This window comes from Canis lupus, chromosome 32 (genome assembly GCF_003254725.2).
Source record: "Canis lupus dingo isolate Sandy chromosome 32, ASM325472v2, whole genome shotgun sequence".
NCBI classification, from domain to species: Eukaryota; Metazoa; Chordata; class Mammalia; order Carnivora; family Canidae; genus Canis; species Canis lupus.
In genome coordinates, this window is record NC_064274.1 from 36,084,266 (window position 1) to 36,110,448 (window position 26,183).

At 37.5% G+C, this 26,183-nt stretch overlaps 1 long non-coding RNA gene across 3 annotated transcripts in view; it reads left to right on the forward strand.

Moving 5' to 3' along the window:
• Positions 1–1,862: 1,862 nt before the first annotated feature.
• LOC112671705 (uncharacterized) overlaps positions 1,863–26,183 on the forward strand; it is a 34,281-nt gene continuing 9,960 nt past the window's right edge. The window contains exons 1-3 of one of the 3 annotated variants that reach the window (XR_003143805.3): positions 1,863–2,590; positions 3,991–4,097; positions 25,879–26,180. This is a non-coding gene — a long non-coding RNA (uncharacterized LOC112671705). Of the gene's footprint in view, positions 2,591–3,990; positions 4,098–14,436; positions 15,144–25,878; positions 26,181–26,183 lie in introns of those variants that run through there. The other 2 variants (XR_007407707.1, XR_007407706.1) reach the window with 2 other exon arrangements.

Here is a 26,183-nt window from a genome sequence, read left to right on the forward strand (position 1 = left end):
ACTCCAATTTGTAAGATTACAGAGTTCCGGAACTATGTCTTTTTATCTGTGGCCTGCTTTGGAGCACAGTACATATTTCTGAATAATCCTCATTAAGAGGAGAATAAGTAACTTCTATTAAACAGGCTAGTATTATGTGCCCTGAATCAGGGCAGGAATTAGCATCACCTGAAGTAAATAGATTGAGACCAGGGAATGAGTCATCATTTATAAGCAAAATTTGGGTACTATTTCCATGAAAGGGAAGGACTGATAGGCAGCAAACCTGCAAAAAGGTTTTTTTTTTTTTTATTTTAAGTACCAAAGATTGATTCCTTTTTTTTTTTTTTTTAAGATTTTATTTATTTGTTCATAAGAGACACACACACAGAGGCAGAGATACAGGCAGAGGGAGAAGCAGACTCCATGCAGGGAGCCCTGGGATGAAGGCAGACGGTAAACCGCTGAGCCACCCAGGGATCCCATTGATTCCTATTTACTATATAAAGTATATAAAATATTTATATGTTCTGAGCTACTTGGAACTAACGGAAATTTATAAAAAGGTAAAAACCTAATAAACCACAAATTTTAGATAGCAAAATCTCACATCTTAGATCGAAAAGCGATGATCACAAACCAGTTCCTTTATTATTCATTCAAGGAAACCCTCAGCTTGAAGCCACCATGTGCTAGGGACACGGAGTTGATCCGTAGATGACTCAACATCCCAGTTCCGCTCTAGGTCTGTCCAGTAGGTGTGGATTAGAGAAATAAAGGAAACTCCAGAAGGGCAGTGGGAGGGGGCAGGGGAGCAGCAGTCATGGATAAATCACGCCGAGGCCAAATGGCAGAGTTATTACTCTACTAATAATTATTGCCATTAGCTGAAGCGTAGGAGCAACCGCGCTTCTTCCCACACCCTGTCGAGGAGCGCAAGGTGAGTGCCCTCGGCCTAGGGCTCCGCTTGGCTGTGCTCCCGACACCCATCTCCTGCCACCTGCGATACAGACGCTCCCGGGCGGCGCGACCAGTGTCACCCTTGGCTTGGCGGTCTCCACCCTCTGCGGGCAGCGGCCGACGGAAGCCCCCGCAGGGCGCCCCCACCCCCGCGAGGCCGCCAGACCCAGGCGCGCCCCGCCCCTGACCCACCCACCCCCACCCTAGGGAGCCCCCCATCCCCCTCGCTCGAGGCTGCCGGACCAGGCGCCCCCGCCCCTGACCCACCCACCCCCACCCTAGGGAGCCCCCCATCCCCCTCGCTCGAGGCTGCCGGACCAGGCGCCCCCGCCCCTGACCCACCCACCCCCACCCTAGGGAGCCCCCCATCCCCCTCGCTCGAGGCTGCCGGACCAGGCGCGCCCCGCCCCTAACCCACCCCCCACACCCGTAGGGAGCCCCCATCTCCCCACCCCCCGCGCCAGGCTGCCGGACCCAGGCGCGCCCCGCCCCGCCCCGCCCCGCCCGCGCAGGGCGCCCCCGCCCTCCCCCCACCCCGGGGCACGGAGCGGGCGCGCGCGGGCGGGGAGCGGGGAGCGGGGAGCGGGGAGCGGGGAGCCGGGCGGGTCCCGGGGCCGCGGGGCGCGTGGGAGCGAGCGCACGAGTCCCCGAGTCCCCGAGTCCCCGAGTCCCCGAGTCCCCGGCGCGCCCGCCCCGCCCGCGCTCCGGCCCGACTCGCCCCCCGGACCGTGGCGGAGGCCGCGGACCCCGGGAAGGAGGCCCCGCGGACGGCTGCGGCCGCAGGTAACCGGCGCCGAGGACGGACGCACGGACGGACGGACGGACGGACGCTCCTCGCCCCAGAGCGCCCCCGGCGGCGGGGAGGGCGGCGGGGAGGGCGGCCCCGGAGGCGGCGCTGGGGGGCGGGGGGGGGGCGGCTTTGAAATGATAGGGTTGAAACGGACACTGATTTTAATAGCCATCTTTCCTCTATTTTAAAACAACTTTAAACCAAGGAGTGATACTTCCCTGGAGTTTTTTGGGTTGAGACATTTTGAAAGTTTTTGTATGTTTTTTTTAAAGTTTTATTTATTAGACACACACAGAGAGAGGCAGAGACTCAGGCACAGGGAGAAGCAGGCTCCATGCAGGGAGCCCCACGCGGGACTCGATCCCGGGACTCCAGGATCGCGCCCTGAGCTGCAGGCGGCGCTAAACCGCTGAGCCCCCCGGGCTGCCCGAAAGTTTTTGTACGTTGTGGTTATTTGTGTATGCACATCTGTTAACTTTCTAGCTGATTAGAAACCCTTAAATTAACCCTTTCGAGCACACTGCAGGAGCGCCGTGGCACTTGAGCATCGTCTATCGGTGTGATCAGCCTCGTCTTCCAGGAGGGGCACCACCGCGGGTGCCCTGCTGAGGGCTTTGCTTCCTGCACGCGGCTGCTGCGTCCTGAATCTTACCGGGTTCGGAGACGTTGCAGAGCTGTGTTCAGGAGCGTGTTACACACCCCAGATGATAGGGCCACCACCAAGTAGGCCGGTTCCTGCGGAGACCCTTTCCAAAGAGCCTGAACGGATGGGAGTGGATACTGCAGTTTTCTGCTCTTTTATGCCTGTCTTAAAGTTTTCTGAAGTACTGACTTCTTCAGCTCATTGGCATTTAACTTTAAGTAAGTGTGTACGACTATTTGGCCTATCCGATAATAATAACCCATTTGTAAATGTATTAACTTTTAAAAGAAATTAAGCAACTTGCTGTTAGAATTAATGACTAAGATCATTTTGAGCTGACCAAGAGACTTAATTTTGTTCTCTTGGAATCATTTCAATTAAGTTACATCGAGTAAAACAAAACTAAAAAAAAAAAAAATACTTCCTGTGCTATTTGTAATTTTCTGCTTTGAAACATTCCAACATTGAAAAGAGTCACAATCCCAGCCCCCCTTGTAATTGTCTAAGATCTCTGTAAAAAACAAAAAACAAAAAACAAAAAACAAACAAAAAATTGCAATTGCCTCGTTAATGAGTGTGTTAAACAAACTAGGGTTCTCTGTTACTCCAGTGACTAGACTGGAATTGTGTAACAGCAGGACAGCAGGGATTCCTACTTGACACAATGCATGTTATTTTCTTTAATTAGTTGCTTAGAACCATTTGAATTTCATATTTAGGAATGAAGCTTTACTTCTCTTTTTATGAAAAATTATAGCAACAATGTAATAAGGATTTTGAGAATAAGTATTTATTTATTTATTTTTATTTATTCTTTTTAAGAATAAAACTTTAAAATAGCAGAAATGCCTTACTTAAAATTTTTCCCTTACTTAAAATTCTAATACTTAAGTATTGAGACATAATTGAAGCCAATCTCAAACACTTAGGCATTCATACTTTGTCCTTCAAAAGCCATATGAGAACAAAACATTGTTTAAGAAAATTTCTCAAAAGTTTACATAGAATGCAAATTTTTTTCTTTCCTGGATTTAATGAAATAGAGACTACTAAAAACAGGACTATAAATATCAAGAGGCTTCCTCTTATAGAGCTTATCTTTTTTTTCCTCCCCTCCTCCCAGTTACAATATTTCCCTTACCTATGATATGCTAATATTTTTTAAAATTATTTTTCTTTAAATTCATTTAATGGGATAAATAGGCTATTTCCTCAAGTATGCAAAATATTGATTCTAGATGGTATCTCACCATTTAAAAGTTTTCTTTAGCATCTTTAAAATGAAGAGATTTCAAAATATTAAAATATCTTAGAATAGTTGTATTTTATTAATTTGATGATTTATAATATGGCATTTTCTTTTAGCGTTTTTTTTTGGGGGAAATAGTATTTCTGAAAATTATGGTCTATATTTGAGTAATTTTGGTAAAACTGAAAATTAGTTTTAATGATAGTAGGGATACTGTTTTATTTTTTTCTGGACCATATATCATGCAGATAAAGTATATTAAGCTAAAACTGAAATGTGCAATGGTTGATGTCATTTTGGAGAAATGGTAACTTTAATATACATATATTTTTAGTTAAGGAAATGTTTAACTATCTAACTTTCTTGCAGTCAAGCTGTGCTTTAGCTGCTTTTTGGTGCTGAAGGCCAACTCATAATAACACAGCTACAGCTCTTCTGATACCCACTCCATGAGTAAACTTCAGGTCTTTTACAAGGTAAAGTGCCATATTTATTGCAATATTCATGTATTTTTCAATCATTTAATATGTACAAAATTGTGCTGCCACATTAATTAGGTTCTAACTTTATTTTGTATGTGTCACTGACAAAGTTTCTGAGCTGTATACACCTAACTCTGTTTTGCATAGACTTTGTGGCTTATATTGCAAGATTTTGCATAATTTAGTGCTTTTCTAGCACTGCCTTTGTCAGATTATAGCAGAATTTTTTTTTTTTTTAAATTTTTTATTTATTTATGATAGTCACAGAGAGAGAAAGAGAGAGAGGCAGAGACATAGGCAGAGGGAGAAGCAGGCTCCATGCACCGGGAGCCCGATGTGGGATTCGATCCCGGGTCTCCAGGATCGCGCCCTGGGCCAAAGGCAGGCGCCAAACCGCTGCGCCACCCAGGGATCCCTATAGCAGAATTGACTATACATATATATGTATATTTAGGGATTTTATTATGTGTAGTCTAAAATATATACTTCATAGGATAAGTAATGTAATGATAAGTAATGTAATTATAATTACTGTTATGCCAAAATATAATATCTGTTTCAGTAATATATTGCTGTATAGTAAGTGATCCTGGAATTTAGTATCCTAAATTAAAATTAGAAACTTAAAAGCTATTGCTTTTGATATCTCTCATGGTTCTGTGACTTGAATGGGCTCAGTTGGGCAGTTCCCCTGATCTCATTTGGGTTCTTAGAGCATTATAATCAAATGGCATTGGGGCTGGAAGCATCTGAGGTCAACTGGCAGGCCGTGATGGCCATGCTTTTCTCCAAGTAGCCCAAAGTCTCTTCTCTCCACCTGGTATCTTTTTGTGTCATTCTTAACGGGTAACCATGTTCCTTACATGGAAACTCAGGGTAACCCACAAGCACAAAAGTAGAAACTGCCAGGAGTTTTTGAGCCTTAGACTAGAATTGGCATAGCTTCCCTTTCCCCAATTCCAGTAGGCTAAGCAATTATAGAGCCAGCTCTAACTCAAAGAGAGGGGAAATCAATACTACATCTTGATGGGGGATGTAAAGTAGCCTGTCTTTGTAATCTACCACAATGTTCTTTACTAGTAATTTTTCAGATGACTATCACAAGATTTTAGACCCAGAAGATTTAAGATCATTAGTTTACTTGCAAAAATACTGGAACATACTATTATAATAATGGGAAGACCTAGAGCTATGACTCCCTCCCCACCTTTTAAAAAAGAATTCTCAAAACACATGGAAAAGTGCCTGGGATATGGTAGGCATTTAATTATACTGTTTACATGGGACTTTATTAATAAGTAAAACCTAAGATTTTAATAGTCAAAGAAGCACCCGCATTTTTAAGTTCTTAGAAATATGCCTGAGTTTTCCAGAAGGCATTAGAACTTAAAAGATATTTTAAATAGTACCAGAACAAGATATTTCAAAAACTTTTAACTATTTTTACATAATTAATTATTATTCTTTCCTTAAACCTACATAAACATAGGGAAGTGGGATGTTATGATAAAATGACCCTAAGGTAAATTGTAAGGAATGTATGGCACCATCATGATCTAATACCAAATTGTGCTTTAGGAAATGTTTGACTTCTCAGGTTTTGAGAAGATATCTGTGTAAATATGCATTTCTCAAAAAATAAATCAGGATGGGTAGCCTTATTTTTATTACCAAAAGGTTACATACTAATAAATACAATAAAAATGATTTTGATTTGAGCCTAAATTTAAAAATGTATTGACTAACAAAACTCATTGTGTATACGGCCACATAATGGGGAAAAAAGTTTGTTCTTTCTCTTTTTGAAGTATAATTGACATACAATATCCTCTTAGTTTCAAGTATATATTATAGTGGTTTGATATTTTTATGTTGTGAAAAGACCCCATGATAAGTCTAGTTATAATCTGTCACCATATGAAGTTATTCATATATTATTGACTCTGTTTCTTGTGCTGTATATTATATGCCCGTGATTCATTTATTTTATCACTCAAAGTTTGTACCTCTTAATGCTCCTCATGTTCTTTACCTAACCCCCAACTTCTTCCCTCCTCTGGTAACCCATAGTTTATTTCCTGTATCTATGAGTCAGTTTCTATTTTACTTTGCTTTATTTTTTTAGATTCTACATATAAGTGAAATAATACAATATTTGTCTTTCTCTAACTTATTTCACTTAGCAAAATATGCTCTAGGTTCATTCATGTTGTCAAAATTATAAGTTACCAGAGGGGAGGTTGGTGGGAGGATGGCTTAAATAGGTGATAGGGGTTAAGGAGCACTTATATGATGAGCACAGGGTGATGTGTGGAATTTTTGAAAAAACATATTGTGAACTTGAAACTAATATAACACTGTATGTTAACTATACTAGAATTAAAAACTAAGAAAGAAAGAAAAATGAAGGAAGAAGGAATAAAGGAAGGAAAGAAAGAATGAACAAACTGTTCTGAATTAAAAAAAAAAAAAAACAAAAACACCTGGGTGGTGCAGTTGGTTGAGTATCCAATTCTTGGTCATGATCTCAGGGTTGTGAGATTGAGTCCCATGTGGCTGTGGCTCCACACTCAGCAAGTAGTCTGATTAAGACTCCCTCTTCCTCTGCCCTTCGGCCATTATCTTTCTCTCTATATAAAATAAATCCTTTTAACAAAAAAGGAAAAGAAAAGAATGTGTGCGGACTCACTTGCCCTTGAGCACAGTAAAAAATGGTGGTTTAATGTACAACTAGATTATAAGTGAAGGAAATTCAATTACTAACCTAAGAATATCTACCATGTGGATGGGAAACTATTGGAGCTCTCTCCAAGGTTGGACTTGCCAGCAAGCACTAACTTTCTGTTTTATTCCTCCGTCTTAATAGTACTGGGTTCAGGCATGCTTGCCTCCCTGCTAGGACTACCTCAGCACAGTCAAGCCCCTTTCCCAAACCAGCTCCAGCCATCTCCCTAAGGTGGCTTTGGGACCCCCAGTGCTCACCTGCTCCAGATCCAGTTGTCCCTCTCTTGGGACCCCTGACCTATATTGCTCCAGTTCCAGCAGTCTCATTGGGGCAGCCCTGTGAGGTACACCTCAGGACCCCTATTCTATAAACATTCCCTCTCTGGCCATCCTGTCAAGTGGGCCCTGACAGTGTGCCGCAGAAGCTCCCTAGCCTTTGCCCATTCCAGCTATGGCTAGCCTGCCACCAGCCATACACAGTCTGCCTAGGGGACACATCCACACAAGACCACTCTTTCAAGACTCATGTATTTCTGAGAGAGATAGCTGTTTTGCCTAATCCATAGAAGCAAACACAGAAAATCAAAGAAGATGAAAAGACAGAGGAATATGTTCCAAATGAGCAAGATATAATACAAAACTGCAGAAAAAATATACCAATGAATGGAGATAAGTAATTTACCTGATAAAGAATTCAAAATAATGTTTGTAAAGATGCTCACCAAACTTGGGAGTAGAATGGAGGAACATAGAAAGAACTTCAACAGAGAGTTAGAAAATGAAAGGAAAAAAAAAAAAAAAACTATTCAGAGATGAAGAATACAATAACTGAAATGAAAACTACACTAGAGAGAATCAATGGCAGATCAGATAATACAATAAAAATGGATGAATGATCTAGAAGATAGAAATCACTCAATCAGAATAAGAAAAATAAAAAGAATTAAAAAGTGATAAATTCAAGCATAATAGCATTTGTATCATAGGGGTCTCAGAAAGCAAAGAGAGAGAAAAGGGCAGAAAAAGTATTTGGAGAAATAATGGCTGAATAATTTCTCCCACCTGGGGAAGAAAACAGACATTTAGGTCCAGGAAGCACAGAGAGTCGCAGAAAAGTTAAGTCCAAAGAAATCTACACTGAGATTATAATTAAAATGGCAAGAGTTAAAAATAAAGAGATAATCTTAAAGGCAAGAAGACAAAAACAAATAGATACATGTGAGGGAAACCTCATAAAAGTATTTGCTGATATTTCAGCAGGAACTTTGCAGGCTGGAAGAAAGTGGCAAATATTTTTAAAGTTCTGAAAGGGAAAAAACTTCTAACCAAGAATACTCTACCCAGTGAAGTTATCATTCAGAATTGAAGGAGATAGAAAGAATTCTTCAGACAGGCAAAAACTAAAGAATTTCATCAGCACTAACCTGACCTTAGAAGAAATATTTAAGGGTCTTTAAGTGGAATAGAAAAGGCCATAACTAGAAATAAGAAAATACATGAAAAAAAAAAAAAAACCTCACTGGAAAGACAAACATATGGTAAAGGTAATGGATCGTACACTTAAAAACTAGTATAAAGGTTAAAAGTCAAAAATAGAAAAGTCAGCTACAGGTACAATAAGTAGATAAAGGATACTCACACAACAGATGTAAAATGTAATGTCAAAAACATAAAGTGTGATGAGGTGTAAAAGTGTAGTGCCTTTAGAATGTGTTCAAAATCAAGTGACTATCAGCTAAAATAGACTGCTATAAAAGTAGGTTGATATATATGAACTTCATGGTGACTGCAAACCAAAAACCTATAATAGATACATAACAAAAGGAAGATAAAGGAACCCAAGCATAACACTGAAGAAAACAGTCAAACCACAAGGAAAGAGAGCAAGTGAAGAAAGGAGAAGAGAAGAATCACAGAACCAACTAGAAAACAATTAATAAATTATAGCAGTAAGTACATACCTATTAATAATTCCCTATTTTTAAAAAAGATTTGTTTATTTAAGAGAGAGCATGCTCTTGAGCATAGCAGAAGGAAGCCGAGAGAGAGGGAGAGAGAGTCTTAAGTAGACTGCTATGAGCACGGAGCCCAAGTAGGGACTCAATCTCATGACCCTCACATCACCACCTGAGCCAAAACCAAGAGTTGGACACTTAACAAGACTGTGCCGCCTGGGTGCCCAAGTAATTCGTTTAAATGTAAATGGACTGTTCCAATCAAAAGATAAAGGGTAGCTGAAGAGATTAAAAAAACAAAAGCACAATACCCACCTATGTACTACCTACAAGAGACTCACTTCAGATCTATGACTGAAAGTGAAGAAATTGAGAAAGATATTCCATGTAAATGGAAACAAAAAGTTATGGAAGTAATACTCATATCAGACAAAAAAGACTTTAAAACAAAGACTGTAGCGAAAGACTTAGAAGTATAGTTCCTTTAAGTGAGGCCCAGTTTGTGAACTGGGAACATTCAAACCAAAACATCAAAGGAGGCTCAGGGATATATTGTTGTTAAACAGCTGACACAGTGAGAAAGCAGTGACTATTCCTCAAGTCACTGTGATTGGTTATAATGTTAGAATTTCTTGAATGATAGGGAATTGGTCAGTGATTATGTCATATCAGCCTTGGGCAATGGTTCAGGTTTTGCTTGTGATTTGCAGAAGCAAAAACAAGAAATGGCCTAGGTTAAATGAGTCTTGAAAAATAGGCTAATTTGAACTTTTCTCAGAATTTTTAAGATTGGTCTCTGTTTTCAATTTTAACATTTTCAAGTGTTTCTGACCTTTTAGTATATATGTCCATTTTAGTTTAGCTCTCTCTTGCCCCACTTCTTTTTTTTTTTTTTTTTTTCTTTTTAACTGATATTTTCATCTTACAGTCTGTACTGTCAGCAACCTCTCTCATTAGCAACCTTCTCTCACTCTTAGGTGTCTTAATTATAACAACAATTGTTCTTTCCTCTCTGCCTAAGCTCATCTTCCTTATTTATATATAAATCTGTTTGTGTCCCATTTGTATCTGAACTAAACTTCATATTGTCTTGTTTTAGTTTTAGAATTGCTAATTGTCTGTTTTTCTATTGGGATTTTTCTTTTTGTTATTTATTAATATTGCTTCCCAAAGAAAAAAAAAGGATGTATTAATTGGGAATAATAGGATTTGCTCGCTTTTCCTAGTATTTTTCTTTATTCTTATAACTAAAGGAAGGACTTTATTTTCTTATAAATTCAAGTCTCTGTTGTCAACTTTCTTTTATATATATAAAATAAATTTATATATTTATATATATCATAAATATAATGGTTGGTTACTTAGTAAATGAAGCTCTAATGTCTGTGCTTCCAGAGAAGTACATAAAGCTTCTTATACATTAGATTTAGGAAAATCTCACTGATACTATAAAGAAGGGCTTGTGCAAGCTCTTTTAGAAATACCAAGTCTCAGCATTTCATGTTTCTCCTCTGTTTTTATTTCTATACAGTAGGAACCCAGTTGATAGTTGGTGGCAGGTTAGCCTTCATGTGACTTTTCCTCTTCCAGTCACAATCCTGGGCCTAATTCATTTGTAAAAATGGGAATGAAAATAGCCACGCATCTTATTTCAAATGGCTATTAATAGAATGCAATGAGCACAGATTATAAATTTTTATCTGTTACAAATTATGCATTTTTATCTGTTTCAGTTTCAATGTTAGAAGACTTGAAAATTAGATTTAATCATTCCTGAAGTTTCTACTGGTTTGAACTATGTGAGGTTCTCTAAAACTTACTAGGGCAAATCCAGCACCTACTGATTTAAACATAGTAATTATCTGGTAAAATTGAGTAAACAGAACACCCTTTTTTGAGAGTTAAAATCCCAGTCATCCATCCACGTGGTAACCTTTGTTCAGCAGCTCTGCCACAGGGCTTGTATGAAAAAGTGTGGTGGGCCTCCCTGCATTAAAGCTCTTTAGCTGAGGGATGTGACTTTAAGACCCCCTGTTCCCAGGATTGAGTTCTGAGTTTCACATCAAGCTCCTTGCAGGGAACCTGCTTCTCCCTCTGCCTATGTCTCTGCCTCTCTCTCTGTGTTTCTTATGAATAAATAAATAAAATATTTAAAAAAATAATAAGACACCTTGGTTTCCCTATTATCCATATATAATATAACTTATTTAAAATATTTGAAGATATTTCTATAGTTATGCTCTACCATTTGTTATTATAAGATTTCCAACAGCTTACTTCTTGTATGAAATTAATTTACCAGCCCCTCACCTTAACCAAGTAAGTCATTATTCTGCTCCTACAATTACACAGCTGAACTATTTTCCTCATTTTTTTTACATTTGTGTTTTAAATTTTTTACTGGTTTCTCTTTTCTTTATTATTTATTTACCCTTACCAGATACATAACTGGATACATTTGAAAGAGCTGGACTTTTAGAGTAAGATAAACCTTCATTTAAATATCAGCCTTGAAAAGTTATGTCTGTGGTCCTGAGCAAGTTCTTTAACTTTTGTTGGCCTTGGTTACCTTTCTGTGAAATGAGAATGGGGACCTCATAGGTTGTATGCATTATCTATGAGAGTTAAAGTCATATAAAATGCTTAGCACAATAAATCCTTAATAAATGTATACTATTTGTCATAATTAGACAATGAGTAAGACTAGTATAATCAAAAACATGTAGGTGAAATTCTAAAATGAGTAAAGTGAGTTTCCTTAAAAATATGAGAGGTATAAACTCAGAGAGTAGGATCATTTTTGGCATTCATTTAAAATGTTCAAAAGATACTTCAATGCTTCCTATATGCCAAGCACACTTCCAGGAGTTGACTTTAAAATGATGGACAATACAGGCAAGTCCCTCCCATTATGTAGCCTTTCTTATAGTTTAGGAAAGACTGAAAATTAATACAAATAAATGTATGTGCAACTTCAGATGTGATAAGAACTATGCAGAAAACAAAATAGGTTATGTGATAAAGCGTGACAAGTGTGCACAAGAAGGAGGGCCATGTTGGTGATTGTAACTAAGGCAAGACTCTGCTGTTACACTGGTACTAGGACCTATAAGATTGGCAGAGCCTATAATCTGGATATCCAGGCTTAGAGACTCTAGAATGGAATATGCTTTGTATTATTCAGGGAGAGAAGGAAGACCAGTGTGACTAGAGAATGGTGGATGCAAGGGAGCCTGGAGTGAGCTCTCTGGGGGGATGGTTGGTCCTGGAGAGGAGCTTGGATTTTATTCTAATTTCAGGAGGCCTGTAGTGACATGGCCTAATTTGGTTTTAAAATGATCACACTGGCTGATATAAGGAGAAAGGACTTTAAGAAATGTGGAATATCCTATTGATGTACCTCAGGAACTTAAAATGGTGGGATGTACATCGGGCTCCTGGTCGGGAGCCTGCTTCTCTCTCCTCCTGTGTCTCTGCCTCTCTCTCTCTCTGTCTATGTCTATAATAAATAAATAAATCTTTAAAAAAAGGTGGAATGTAAGAGGCTAGTGACAATGAAGATGGAGATAAGTAATCAGGTTTGAGGTATATGGTGAAGGTAGTACTGAAAAGACATGCTTAATAGTTGGATGGTAGGAATAACTGAAAGTAGAAGTCAGGGATAAGTCCCAGAGATTTGGCCTGCCTATTACATTCCTTTGGGTAGAAGTACATTCCTTTGGCAGAGTTGACTAGGAGAAGGAGAGGTGTGTAGTGCAGTGATTGTGAAAATGTGGACACTGGAGACAATAAAGATTGTTTGCATCTTCATCACTTACTGGCCATTGGCAAATTTTTAAAATTCTCTACACCTTAGTTTTCCCACTTATAAAATGAAAATTATGAAACCTGTCTCATCACTTGCTCTAAGAGGAGGCATGAAGGAGATTGTGCATTAAAATGGTTTATAACAGTGGTTGGCCTATGGTATGTTTTATCTCTGAAAGAAGACCAAGAGAGAAAAATTAGCACATAAGGTTTGAATATCTATTGGACATCTGGACAGATATACATGGGTATGCCACAGGGTAATGGCTGTGAAGATGCAGAAAAGTGATCCCGTTTGAGATGGGTGCTGGAGGTAGATATGGAGAGATTTGGCGATAGTGTCATGGTTGATTGGAGGGACTCTGGAAGACAATGACTTTGCAAACCATTTTCAGCACTTCCTAGTCATAGGTGTGTTGTAGCCGGAATGCCTCAGATTCTTCGTTTTCAAATTAGAAGCCTAATGGAAACTATCTCATAGTTTTGTTCTAAGGGTTAAACATCTAATTTATGGTATGTGCCAGTTAAGGAGAATGATCACAAGTCATATTTAGACAAGGTAAGTTTGATATGGGCTTTCAACATACAATGGAAGATGTGTTGAATAAATAAGTCTAGAGTTCAGAGATACTCAAGATATAAGTTGGGCATTCATCAGCACAGTGATAGTATTTAAAGCTCCAGGACTAGATGAAATCTCAAGGGTTAAAAGGTAATACGTGTTACCTCTTAACTATTGTTAAGGAGAAAAACAAATAATCGAAATAGAAAAGAGTACCAGGTTGGGACATTTCACAATTAAAGTCATAGCTCAGGTATACTCAGGCTAGTAGTAGTAGGGAGTCAGAAATAAGTCCATGCCTTACTATTAGCGAAACTCTTATTCCTAAATTTACTCATGAAGCAGTCTCATGGGAAGTCTAGATTACAAATTATCCTCCATTTACCGTATCTCTTAAGGCCTTCAAATTAGATTGTAGACTTCTGGTGGATCACATAATGTGGAGTATTTCTTTTGGTTTGTCACTGCCCCTAACATGGTGTAATGCAAATAGTGCTCATTTTAATACCCTCTTTAAATGATCATTTAATGTGGTGACTAAAATATTTTTTCCTTAGTACCATATGGTAGACTAGCCATAGGAGCCCTGAATCATTTTATTATAAGGAAGACATTTAAGTGGATAATTCACTTTATTGCCACACCCCACCTCCTCACTCCCAGTGGATTATTTTGGAAAACTAATCAAACTTAATGATTAGGGCTCAAAATATACCTTAATTTATACAAGTAGAATCCAGGAATTACATTTCTCCTACTATAAAAACCTATATGGAAAGTCAAAAGATACTGTGTTTTGGACCTGAGCAAGCTAATGCAGAAATTTCAGATACACACTAGAGCAAGACCTTGCCAATTTCTTAATCTTCTGAACTATAGTCATCTTGAATGTAAAATGAAAACAGTACCACGTCATAATGTTTAAAGGGGCTGAACAAGGGTGTGTCCTTAATTACCTATCCTACAAAATATGTTTAATCTCAGGAAATGTTTTGAGCATTCAGAAATTTCCATTTGATTGTGCATACCAACTACAAATACACTATCAATTCATTGTATGCTTAATATACCTATTTTGAAAAGGATGTATATAACCTAGTATTAAGTATATGAATATAAATTTGTGGCTATAAAATTACAGAATTGTGGAATTGTGCTTTTTACTTTCACAGACGAAAATTACTTTTCTTATCATTTCTAAATGATTCTTCACATGTCTATTACATGAGGGGCTTCTTACAGTTATAGTAGTTTTGTTTATTTTTGTTTCTTTGCTTTGAAACAGATTCAACAGCATTCCCAGTCAAGGACTGTCATGGTCTCATTATTTCCTGGCCCACAATGGAGAGCTATGCTAATTAAGTATATTTAGTGGGGAAAATTAATGTTTCTTTGCCTATGTTCTCCTTGAGCAACTATTTCTTTACTTAGTTTTGGCTTGTTACAGTTTATTAACCATGAAGTTAACCATGAAGTATATATACATCCAAGTAAATGAAACCTTCCTTCTCTGCTCTCTGCCTCCCCACACTGAATTTACCAGGTAGAAAATTTGCATAAGGTTACAAACCAGTCAGCTTCTTGAGAAAAAATGTGTTACTGAACAATTTCTTTTAGTGCTAAAGCTCAGAAAAATTCAACAGTGTTTGTAGATCCAACACTGATTTTCATTTTCAAGCCAGGAGCGAGCTAAATATATAAATCATGTTTAACACAGTGTACCTGTCTTTAGAAAGCTGTTTATAGTCATGTATTATATATTAGTTTTCCCAGTTGAGAGCTGCATGTTTTCTTTGCCCTCCTGTTCTTTGTATCAAGGCAACAACTCTCTCTCTCTCCCTCTCTCTCACACACACAGTCTCTCTCTCTCTCTCTTTCTTCCCTATTACAAATCTGGTGCATTTATGACATTTTATTGCATTGTTAGTTTCTCCACCTATATCTTCATACCACTGTTTGATTGATACTTTAAATAAACTGGATTCTTTGCTCTACATGGTTCTTTTGCAAGCTTTTGTCACTACAGTTTTTTTTTCTTTTAGTATATTTGTAACAAATTAATACTATTATCAATACATGTGTTTTGAAAATTGCATTGACTTATGCCATATATATATATATATATATATATAAAATCTTTAAGTTGTATGTTTCTATTCTAAAGAGATACTACTGAATTCCTTGGTTTTTGTTTGTTTGCTTGCTTTTAATGTATCTATTTTTTTAAGGCTTGCCCAATCTACTTAACCACTGATTTTCTCATCTATAAAATGCATTATATGAGTGAACTGGAGATAGTCCATGTATAATACTTAGCCCAGGGCTTCATTTAACTCTTATAACTGGTTGTGCAGTTATCTCATGAAAATATGAGATTGTTGTCTTATCTCTGAATCTTGAGGGGCTCTGTCATGGCTTTTGCTAATAGGAATGATTCTATAACATTTTCCCATCCTAGGCAATTTTAAGCTATTATTTCTTGACAGGACATGGTGTGTTGGGAGTTCTGAGATGGCATGCACGTTTTCTGATTGCTTTTGAGATTGCCATGTTGGAGAGGCTATCTAGTCCACAGCTTTAGCCTAGGATTATAGCCATTTCCATCAAGACTTCAGACACGTGAATAAATCTCTCTTGAATGTTCCAGATTAATACATCTACCAGCAGAACACCACAGAGACTTTTGTTGATTTTCCATACAATAGAATAATTTCCTAGCCAGTTGAATTCCTGACCCACAAAACGTTGAGATTTAAGAAAAACGGTTGTTGTCATATGAGCCAGTAAGTTTTGGGCAGCAATAAATAACTGGAACGCTGATATATGGAAAGAAAATGGCTTTTGTATCCTATGATATTACTAAAATCACTTTTTAGCTTCTAATATTTTTCTGTATAGATCCCTTACATATATTCCATATATATATGTACATGCTTAATGTACATACGATTTTTAAAATATATAATCATTTGCTAGAGAATAATTTCTTTTATTCCTAAATTTCAATGTTCATTCATTCATTGTTTCTTCCCATGATTAGGACTTTTGGTATTTGTTGAATAAAAGTGATGACAACAGAAGAGTAGTACTCATCTTTATTTCTGTAGTAAAGCTATTAGGAATACTTCATTCAGTATGATATTTGCTTTAGGTTTTTTTAGATACTTCTAAGAAAGCTCCTGACCATCTCTGTTTTCCTGAGAGTTGTTATCTTTTTAAGAAAGAATGGTTTTTGAAAGTACTTTTTAAATATATCTGTATATTATTTTTCTCCTCTAATATGAAAGCTCTAAGAGGTTATATATGTTATGTATGCTTATTACTATAACTTTAGCAACTAGAACAGTCATTGTTGAATAAATCTTACAGATACACAAATAAATAACAGAAAATATATTGGAGCATGTGGAAGTTAAACCTTTATGTTTTCTATTAGTATTTCTATAGAAAAACTAATCAGTTGAATTTGAAGATGTGAAAAACTATGGAAGGAAAGCAATTGTCAATATTAGGATGCATGAAATCTCTTTTATTTTAAAGGCACTTCACACTATCAAACATTACAAGTCTGAGGATGACAGAATTTCATAATTGAGCTGATCAACATATACTATTTCCCCCAATTTTGTTGAGATATAATTGACATATAATACTGTATAAGTTTAAGGTCTACAGTGTAATGACTTGACATATGTGTAACATATATATTCATATATATGTGTATATATGATAACCTAACACATAACCATGCCATGGGATAAGGTGTAATTCTTAAAATATGAAGGTGCTAATACATAGTTGATAAGGAATGATTAGAAGTGATAAGATTATAATATAATTTATATATAAAATGATGTTTATTTAATTCAAGATTCTTCCACCTATTTTGTAGCTTAGGAAACTGAGTTATGGGTTGATTAAGTAACTTTCCCATGGTCACGTAGCTAGGTAAATCTCTTATCTGAAAGTATTCATAATAAATTAGTGAGACTAGGCATCTCTGGAGAAGGAAATTGGGAAGTGGAAGGTAAAGGACAGAAATGAAAGAGATTTCTTACTTTATTGTTTCTTATACTTTTGAATTTGTATTGTATACATGTATTGTCTATATAAGTATATCACATCTTTTTGTTAAATAAACACAAGTGATTTTTAAAACTGCTGCTATATTTACATAGGTCCGTTGTGACAATTTTGTACAATTGCACATGCTTTTACATTTTTTTCAGTACTAATGTTATAAAATGATTCCATTTTGTTTTTTGAGACTTCTCAAGGATTTAGTAAGCATAAAGATGAATAAAGTGCTGCTTATATACTAATACCATTGTTAAAACTTCCAAGGGAATAAGAAAAATGCAAATATGTTTTAGAAAAAGTGAGGTCACATTTGTTTCCATGAAATTTAATGAAATGTGGGCCTTGATTCTAGTACAGTTGATACTACATTTTAATTAAAATTTGTGTTCTCAATTCGAGATTTTTGAAGGTTGTAAATATAATTTTAAGAGCTCCTAAAGGCCTTATTCCTGTAAGTGCCTTAATTTAAGTGAATAAAGTAATATTCAGAACAGAATGCTGAATACACATTCTGTCCCTATAGTTCAAGTTTTGAAATTACATTATTATTGGGTCCTTTACATCCTAATAATGAACATAAAAATGAATGTACAAACCATAGAATAATGAGTGATTTTTTTTAAGAATATCTCATGCTGTGTTTTGATAGGAGTAAAACTTTGTTTGCTATGCTTGAATATACTTTCCCAACAAAAACGTTCCTTTGCCTATTAACATGTTTTCCTCAAAAGTAGTTAAATTTGGAAACATATTTACCTCCTGCTGCCTTCGCATATGGCTACCTTGCTTGGAAGAGATAAATACCTGCTGTACTCCAAAATTATGAACATATTTTGAAAAGTACTGAAAAGTTCTTACATGCATTGCTAAGGAGAGGAATCACTTATAAATAAACTATAATCCATTATGTAAGGTTTTATGTTACTTTGGATGTAATTGGTATTCAAGAAAATTATAGTTCTGACACTAGTGAAAATGATAAGGAAGACTTTATCAGGATTATTGTGATAGGTATCGAGACTATAACAATCGAGGAGAGAGAGAGATCAGGCTTAACTCTGAATACAATAAGCACGGTTGGGGATTTATAGCCTAAGAGCAGAATGGGTGAGGGGTTGGAAATTGGTGGATGGAAAATTACTAAGAGAAGATATCAAGGGTAGGGGGATTCTTGCTAAACCAACATAACAGGATTTGTGCTGAAGGCAGATCAAGGTGATCAGATATTAAGAGAAAAAATAAGGAATTTGATCAGATGTCAAGGGTGGTAAGATCAAGGGTGAGGGGAAGCTCATTTAACTGACTTAGTAGGATTCTTCCTACAACTGAGTGAAGCCAAAGGATGAGGCATAGACGGAAGCACCTTCAGAGGAACCTGTTTAAAGTCTGGTCATTGAGAGAGTCTTTGTCACCAGTCAGAATATGGCAGGTGCTACTGCAAATCAAAGAATGTGAGACATATCCAGAGCACCCAGACTCCCATTAGCATATAGGGCAGTCTAGCATGCCAGACATGATGAACATTGACATTGACTTCCTGCATCTTTCTTGAGTGGGCTGAGCTGCTTTTGGTATGCCGCATGCTGACCTTGAGGGGACACCTGACCTTCAAGAAAATAGGAAAAAGATCTTCAAGAAGATACCACTAGACATGTCAGCTAAGAGTAAGCAGTGGTTAAGGCAATGGGAGAGAGAGACTGGTCATTCCTACATTGGTGCACATCATCCACCCCATCACTTCCTCCTTGCTCACAGTTGCTATTAGCTTATTGAAGCAAATAAATACATGAAAGATCTTTAAGCCAAATCATGTTGATGTGAAATTTCTCTTGATCTTATCTGCTCATCTTCTTCACCTTAGTCCTTGTTTTGACATTGAAGCATGGTTATTTGGAATAAAAAAAGATATGACCGCTTGATGATCTTTCTTAAAATTCCTTGGTTATAGGATTATTGTGCCATCATCGCAGATATTCATGGGGTGAGAGGCACAATAGTTCCTTAATGGCCCTAACAAAATTATAACCATAGCACTGCTAAAGTCAGTATAGGGAACACCATGACATTAAAGGATAGAGGATTGTTCACAACACTTTAAACTGGCGTAATCGCAAGATGGTTATCTTAGATGCCTTGGCATTCTTTGTATATGTGCAGTGGGGGAGGAGGTGTTGGATGAATTACTGAACACATAAGGGGTCCTGGAGTGCTTGAGGAATGACCCAAACATGTGTTCTGGACACTTGGACCTTGATAGATCTGTGAGGCAGTGGGAAAGGGGAAATTAAAGGGAAGAATCATATAAACAAACTCTTGCCTACTACATTTATTCAGGAAACATTATATGGAAACTGAATATTTCTGTTCAATTCTAAGTCTTAAAAAATGAAGCCTTCTTCATTTGTTCTTTGATCACAAACTTCAGTCTCTCTTTGTCCTTCTTGTCTTCCAAGATATCCTTTTTCTTTCCCCAAGAAGCTCCCGCAGCTCCCATGATAATGTACTTGAATTGCACAGGAGAACAAGAAGCACTGGGGCATGCATGCTACAGCCAAGGCTGGGGGAGTGTTGCCTTGTCAGATATCTGTATAACATATGTGGCTGCCTCAGTACTACAACCAGAATTCCAAAGAAGAGAAAAAGCATAAGGCAGTGAGAATTGTTAATAAATTGTAATCATGACTCTGAAATCTTTAAAACTGGGAAATTGCCAGCTTTGAAAGTAAAATAAATACTTTCCTTTTCCTATTGAAAATATCATCCATTTAACCAGCTTAGAGTAGGAGGAGAAAGTTCTGTCAAACAGTGTATTTGACTTTATTTTTTGAGTTCTGACTGTGAGACATTTGTTTTCTATGAATAATGGAAGGTTTGCATATTTTGTGAGAAATATAAAGATGAAATGATAAGAAATAATACTTGCCCTTTGTTAAGCACTCATCGTGTTCTTGGCACTGTGCTAAGTGATTTCCTAGCGCTGTCTCATTGAATTCTAGGAGGCAGAGGCAATGTCTAGAAACCTTGTGTATAGATAACTGCCTAAAGATGCTCAAGGTTATACTGTTAAAAATAGTCTTAACTCTTATTTCATTTTCTACCTGACTGGTGATTTAGGACCTTTTTTTTTTTTAAATTTTTGTTATTATTTGGAAGGCAATCTGTGGCTAAGAAACTGAAATACAAAAAAAAAAAAAAAAAAAAAAACTGATACTTCTTTGTTTATGGGTTGTCTAAGGCTAGAAGTGCCTGGGGCACTCACTTGGGTCCCTCCTTCTTGAGGTGAACTTCCCTGGGTATTTCCCCCTTTCAGAGCCATTCTTGTGGCTAGACTGGCCCTTGTGGTTCTTATTATGATTGCAAAATGCACCTCAGCAACAACCAGCAGGGATTTTGAGAAACCAAGATTTGTTACTTAAAAGTCCTAGAGCATACACCTGGCACATCAGGGTCCACATAGGTCACTGGTAGAGGAAGAGGAAGAGGGAGGAGAGGGATAAGAGGAGGGAACCTGGGGTTCTGCCTTTATTGAGGTTAAGGGTGGGATGCTTAGGGTTTTGTGAGTTTACTCTTTACTGGTGAATTTAAAACATAAGAGCAAGAATTAGGGCACAGGAAGGGAAAAGCGGATCACTTGGTGGTCAGTTATCTAGGTCACCCACGGCTTTCTATAAGGGGAACTTCATGGGTGGAGTGGCCTGGTTTCTTATCTAGTTCAGTTGTTTTACTAGTAGCTGTGTCATGCAGCTGGCAATATGTTTATTCCAGATGAATGTCTTTGAAGTGGGTGTCTGAGTGATGGACAGTTACACTACATTCTTACTTAGATTTGTGAGTTTCTGAAGTCACTAAGCTCCAATAATATTTGTAAATTCTAAAAAGAGTCATAGAATTAGTTGCAAATTTAAGTAAAATCATAATTTAAAAAGCAAACATATTCCCAAACTGTATGTCATATAAAGCACACAGGTTTAGAGTTGTTCAAACTAGATTTGAATTCAAATAACTTCCCCATAAATTCTGTTGACTTGGGGCAAATTACCTCTGCTTTCTGAGTCTCATTGGTCTCCTCTGTAAAATGGGGCTAACAGTGAGTTACCCCCTGGAGTTATTTATGAGAATCAAATGAGCTAATCTTATGAAGCATTTAGCAAGAAATTTGACACTGGTAGGTTCATAATCAATGATTTTTTTTTTAAATTTTTTTTATTTATTTATGATAGTCACAGAGAGAGAGGGGCGCAGAGACACAAGCAGAGGGAGAAGCAGGCTCCATGCACCGGGAGCCCGATGTGGGATTCGATCCCGGGTCTCCAGGATCGCGCCCTGGCCAAAGGCAGGCACCAAACCGCTGCGCCACCCAGGGATCCCTGATTTTTTTTTATATTAAGTGTAGGAAATTCTATGGATTAAATACTAGAGAGTTCTAAATTGTAAAAATAGTCACATACTATCAGTAGGTGATAATTTGCAATAATACAAAGAACATAATCTTTTCATAACTCAGGTGAGAGCACTTAAATTGAGGAATTTAAGGTCTAGCTCTTCTTTCTGTAGTTCTGACAAACATGGGGAAAATGTGAAACTGAAGGCACCACAAGACTTACCACAAGGGTAAGTCATCCATGAAGGACTAAATTCCAGCCTTTTTTAAAAAAATTATAGATGAAATAATAAACAATGGACACTTATAGTAATATAATCAATTCTAATGTAAATAAAAATATCCTTAACTTGAGATTTAAGGAAATCAAAAAAGGCAGAGTCATGGAGAATAAAGGAAGGTGGGTGTCACTTGTTTAACTCCTACATGATTCAAATGCATGGATATTGTACCTCAGATTTAGCTGTGATAGTCAGGACAGGGCAGCAGATGTCTGGATCACAAACCCGCAAACCCAAACCAAACACACAAGATTTGTTTCTCTGCCTTAATGAAGTTTGGACAGAGGACAACTAGAAAAATGAGTGAAGGAGAGATGGAGGAAAGATACGGGAAAAGATGGGAGTTGAATTGACTGAGAACATCGGTGGGGACCGCTCATCAGTCTCCTGTCTTGTTAATCATACTCGTTGCAGGGAGGAGCAGAACCACAAAAAAAGTGACCAGACTATCTGGTTACTGCTGGAACTCTGGCCAAGACTTCTGCTAGTTCTTAGTTTGGGAAGGAAAAAGAGCAGGAAGAAAATGATTTTCATGCTAGCTACTGTGTTTATAGGAAATTATAAAAACAAAACAAAAAACAGAAAAACAAAACAAAACAAAACAAAAAAACCAAACTCTCAGCAACTGGAAGATAGCATGGATAAAAGTAGAGATACTCAATTATGAGGAAACTAAACACCCCCCTCATGTCGCCCTGCCCCTAACTCACCAGCCACATCTACAAAATCTATTTACCAGGCCCTCTTCCTTTACTCTGCAAAGGTTGCAAATCCCAAAGCCTGGCCTGGATTGAGCTTTGCAAAGATAATTGCAAACCTTCTTTTGCGTCTTCTTTTTCCTTGGCATTCCACCCACACCAGACAGCTTTCCTAGGCTGTAAAATAAACACTCTGAAGTCCCAGGAATGTGAGAATGGTTTACTCATTCGTCATGGTGTTGGAGTCATCAGGATGGTTTGGTCAGTCAGTGAACCCATTGTCCCCTTTGCCACAGGACACTCAGATGATATCCTGAGCCCAGAGGTGTGGGCGTAATGACAAAACCCCAGGGATGGGGCACCTGGATGGCTCAGTCACTTAAGCATTTGACTTTTGATTTTGGCTCTGGTCATGATCTCAGGGTGGTGAGAGTGAGCCCGAATTCTGCATGGCGCTCTGCACTGAGTGTTAGAGTCTGCTTAAGATTCTTTCTCTTCCTCTGCATCAGTGCCACCCCCAACCCCCACAACTCATGTGTTCTCTCTCTCTCTCTCTCAAAAACTAAACAAAACAGAAACTAAAACCAAAACCAAACAAGGAGATTTGGAACATGAGGACAACAAGAATGGTGGAACCCAGATGGCATTAGGAATACCTTAGTTATTTTTTGAGTAAGTGTAATTTCTATACAGTAAGTATTCTTTGCTTAAAAAAAGTGAGAGAATTACCTATGAGCTGAAAATTTCCAATTCCAGTAGCCTGTACGTTTCCACCACACAGTACCAAATGACATACACTGTGGTACATCATATGGTGTATGACAAAGAGGAAGAACAAGGAAAACACAGAAGATGTCCCTTATAACATTTCTTAGGCTTATAGGTTTTTTTTTTCTTTATGATTTAATTATTCATTCATGAGAGACACAGAGAGAGAGGTAGAGACACAGGCAGAGGGAGAAGCAGGCTCCTCACAGCGACCCCAATGTGGGTCTCGATCCTGGATCCTGGGATCACGCCCTGAGCCAAAGGCAGATGCTTAAACATTGAGCCACTCAGGTGTCCTAGTTTTTTGTTTTATTAAGAAATAAGTGACATATTAATTTCAAGTGTACCTCTTTTAACCCATGGCTGCCTGGATGCATAAAGGTTGTTTTCAGTTTTGTTTGTTTGTTGTCTTTGGCTAATCAGAGTTTTCAAGAGTAGTGATACTCATTTAAGTGTAATGGCATTCTGCCTGAAACTGCTGGATCTACCCTGTTTGGGCAGCTGACTCATATTGTCCCTTACTCAAAATTATAATAAACATAGTTAGAATTTATAAAGTCTACTTTTTTTCACAGTTGTAAAAACAGAAAACTGTTACTTCTTGGGTAGCATCAAGAGTCCTACCTTTTCTTTATCTTCAAGTATAGAGGTATAGTTTCAAGTACACATTTGCCAAACATTGCCAAATCCTTTTAGACCAAAAACAACCTTTTTTTAAAAATAATAAGTGTAATCCATAAATATCAGTTCTCTAGATTGTAAACGTGGGCGGCATTGACAGACTGTAAATGGAGCATTAAAATTCCGACCTAGATCCAGAAAGCTTTCACACTCTTCCTTCTGAAGTTTCAGATTACTGCTATTGGCCATGACAACGATATGAAGGTGCAGAGAAATGATTTTATGTTTAATTCTCAAATCTGTGAAAGAAACTACGTAAATAAATATAGTAGAAATCAAAACAAAAAGGGAGGAATTAATGCTTTGATTTGGGGTTTTTAGCCACTAGCACTATATAGTATAAAGGCTGATAGGATGAAATAAATGATATTCATTGCAATGTTCCCACAGTGAAAGGGAGCCTGCAAAATAATAGGCTTTCAATGTGTTGTTTACCCATCATGTTACTTAATGCATAAAGGAACAAAGAGCCAGCCCTTTTTATATTTAGAAAAATTATAAGTATTTCAAAACACATATTGAAAAGAATTTAATGTTGAGCTCTGAGAATTTAAACAAAACAAAAGAAAACAAACCAGGGATGCCTGGGTGGTTCAGTGGTTGAGTGTCTGCCTTTGTCTCAGGGTGTGATCCTGGAGTCCTGGGATCGAGTCCCACCTCAGGCTCCCTGCGAGGAGCCTGCTTCTCCCTCTACCTGTGTCTCTGCCCCTCTCTCTCTCTCTGTGTCTCATGAATGGGTAAATAAAATCTTTAAAAAGCAAAACAAAACAAAAAACTAACCTCTTTTGTGACTTTAAATGAGGGAGAATATCACTAGGAAAACAAAATAAATTAGATTTAGACATCAGTCAGTATTATCTGTAAAGTGTACACAATTGAAAAATGTGCTTACATTTTGACAAATACATTTGGGTTTTTTAAAATGACAAAATAACTTTGCAAACATTAAGTGATACACTTTAGCAACTATTACAGTATTACTAGATAAAAAACAATGTTTCTCAAAATATAAAATCTTACTAAAGGCCTACCATTTGCCTTGTCATCATTCTTTCAGATACTGGAATGTTCTTTCTTGCTCTTTTCTGTGTTTGGCATTTTGCATTAGCTGGAATGTATATTCTCAGTTTTGCAAATTTTTAGATACTGAGCAGCATATTTAATTTTTAATATAGAAAAAATATTATAGTATCAAAATGTGATTTGAAATACATTGCTGACATAAGGAAAGTGAGATAATATTTTAATTAGTTTGCCCGTCTCCTAGAGATTTTTAGGTAAATAAATCCTATCATTTTCAATTTAGTAAGGCTCTTTTCATAAAAGCATGCTAGATTTACTTGAAATTAATGACCAAGCTCTTCAGAATACCAAGAAAATTGGACATGCTCCTCTCTAAACAATTGGAGGTTACAAGTTAAAATAACAGCTAAAAGATAGTGCATCCGAAAGTCTTTAATAGTTTGTAGATGTTCTGTAATATTTCCAAATAGGAATTAAGTAAGTGTTCCATGAAATATATATATATATTATATTACAATTATATATATATATAATTGTAACCAAATACTCAATAAAACAGATAAGTCAAATAAATAAAAAATATAATTAACCTAGTGACTTTAAAATTGTACAACTCTACCAATTTTAAAAAGAAAGTGTTACATGCATTGGGTTCAACCATTAAGCAAAGAGAAGAAAATATTTTTCAGTTTGTGGCCATACCAAGACCTTTAGTCACTTAGTTCTTTCAATCTTACCCAGTGCTCTGCTTACATTTCCTGAGTGAGTCTAAACTCCCACTCAACCACTCAGTGTTTTTTTTTTTTTTCCACCAGCCTAGATTTCCAAGCCCCTTGCCACCCCCATGTGTCCGTGCCATTCTTCGTCTCTGTACCAGTTCCAAGAGGAGGACATCTAGTAATAACTGGAGAGGTAAACAGAGGTCTCATCTCTTTCTAAGACACATGGTCCAGGTAGCTGAGGCCACTTGGGCTGCATATCTACTCTCTGCCATCTTAGGCTTTGAGGCAGGCTGTGCAAAAGGAGCCTTAATTCCCACATTTAAGGCCCAGAGTCAGGTCAGTCTTGCTTTGTGATCCATTTGTACTTTATGCCTTACATCTACTATCCAAAATCCAGC